Source organism: Otolemur garnettii, unplaced genomic scaffold (assembly GCF_000181295.1).
Source record: "Otolemur garnettii isolate 467f Iridium unplaced genomic scaffold, OtoGar3 scaffold00063, whole genome shotgun sequence".
Lineage (NCBI taxonomy): Eukaryota > Metazoa > Chordata > Mammalia > Primates > Galagidae > Otolemur > Otolemur garnettii.
In genome coordinates, this window is record NW_003852458.1 from 2541431 (window position 1) to 2543790 (window position 2360).

General features: G+C 48.1%; 1 protein-coding gene across 1 annotated transcript in view; it reads right to left on the reverse strand.

Moving 5' to 3' along the window:
- Window positions 1–2360, reverse strand: part of ADAMTS12 (ADAM metallopeptidase with thrombospondin type 1 motif 12) — a 315003-nt gene that overhangs the window by 1649 nt on the left and 310994 nt on the right. The gene's annotated exons all lie outside the window — the stretch shown is intronic.

The window sequence follows — 2360 nt, forward strand, 5'->3', positions numbered from 1 at the left end:
AACCAGCTGGTAAGTGGCACGGCCAGATCGAGCACATGCAATTTTGATGCTGGAGCCCGTGCTGTTATCTACCATACTACTCAGAATGCCAAGCCGTCAACTAGTCAGCCAGCTACCTGGGGCCTCCTGAGCACGGGTCAGCGAAGGTAGGATACGGGTATGTGAGCTGTGCTTGCTGCCTCCAGAACTATACCATGTAGACATGTAGATGAAGGCGGACGACACATACAAATTCCCAAGTAGATAATTAGTTACCTGAGTCCTAATCCTTGTCCTACTCTAACTAGCCTTGGACAAGCACTAGTATGCCCCTTGCTTTCCTCACATATGAATCCAGGAATGAGGTGAGATGTTTAGGGACCGCCCAGGCATACTGCACTGGCCCATGTCCTCCCGGTAGGAAAGGAAATCAAGGAGGATCAAGTTAGATTTTCCTTCCAGAAAGTAAAATTGCTTCCAACTTTGTCTGAGTGCCTCCTGGAGCTCTGGTTGCCTTCACAGAGAAAAGATTTTCATAGTTCTGAATAAAAGCACTTTTACAAACAGGCCACTGGCCTTTGTAAACAGAACAATCAGGACCAGTAGAGATTGAAGTAATATCCTCTCTACTCAAAATCTGTGACAGTATTTTTGCCTCTAATTTTCTCACCCTTAAACCTTAAAGGCAAAAGTAATGTTTTTTTTATCTTGTCAGAACTCCTTATTCCCTTGATTGTGCCTGGTCATTTGTAAAGAAATGAATGTCCCCTGTGAGCTGCCAGAGACCCCTGCGGCATACAAGCATTAAGTGCACTTGGGAACAGGTAACGCATAGCGCTCCTAGGACCTAAAACCTCCATTTTTGTCGCCAATCCTTTTCTTCTCCAGGATGTTGCAAAAAATTGGTCTTTTAAAAAAATCCCACAGGATATTGTATTATGCTCTCAGAAGTCTCAGAGAGAGCACGTGTTATGGCTGAGCATTCCTGCTGTGAACTACGGCTTTGAGGGCTTCACGTCCCACGTCCCCACCAGAGCAGAGGGGTGGGGCTGGCCAGGACAAGGCCAGGCTTCCTTCTGGCTTCAGCACAGGGCCCAGCATGGAAGCCTGAGTGTTGCACAGCCACCCGGGTTCTTAGCCAGCTGCTTCTGAAGTCTGAGCAGATGGTGGATGGAGAAAAGACGAGTGTGGCAGGTCTCTGCCCCGACTTCTCCCTGCCCTGCCGATACGAGTGCGCAGGACTGCTGCTGCAAGGAAGGAAGAAGGCAGAAATGTGGTGGCTCAGCCCGCGCCCACTCTCCACACACCATCTTTTGGCTGGGCTGCCCCCCGTGGATTCCTGGTCTCGGTCTCCAAACTGGTGTTATTACTGTACCACTTGCTCCCGCATGGCACCGCCTTCTAACTCAAACTGTTCTGTAGGGTGTGAGCCGTTTCTGCTAAGGGTTGAAGTGCGATCTCCCTCACAGGTGCTGCCATTATAAAAAGGGCCTCCAGGAAGCCTCAAAGGCTACTGTGCATTAAACTGTACCCTTTCAGGTATCTCCCAGAGTTAGGTGGAGCCCTAACCCTTGGAACTGGTGAATGAGACTTGATGTGGACATAGGATCTTGGCAGATATAATTATCACATAAATTATGATAAGATCATTCTGGAGTATGGTGGGGCCCTTAATCTAACATGAATGGTGTCCTAGTAGGAAGAGAAGAGACAGACAGAGACACACAGAAGAAAAGCCGTGTTAAAACTCAGACACAGACAGGGGAGACAGCTGTGGGATACTGGAGGCAGAGGCTGGACTTACGCAGCTGTAAGCCAAGGAAAGCCAACAACTGTCACCAGACACCAGCCCAGCCCTGCCAGTTCTTGATTATCTTGAACTTCCAGCCTCCATAACTGTGAGAGAATACATTTCTATTGTTTTAAGCCATCCAGTTTATGGTAGTTTGTTATTGTAGTCCTAGGAAACCAATATACTCCTTCTTCCATGAAGATAGTAACAGCACAGATACCGTTTACCATGTACTGGCAAGGTTTGCTGTATACTGTACCATCTGATCTCACAGGAATTGGGTGTAGGTGTACCTGTTAGTCTTCTTTTAAAAACTGAGGGTTCCAGAGAGGCTTAGCAACTGGTCCAGCATCACATGGCTGATACACAGGTGATGCTGCTGGAGTCTGAATGTTGTCTCGGTGCCTCTACAGCTTTGCCTCTAAGACAGTGTATTGGTGGTGAGAAAGGAGATCACACAGGCAGGTCTTCTCAGCCAGAACATCTTCATATGTTCAACACAGAAGCCCCACTTGTCAGGTTAGGTCCTTACCTGATCTTGGGAACCATGAGATCCAAAACCTTGCTTCTCAGTGGTCCTCAGAGCCCC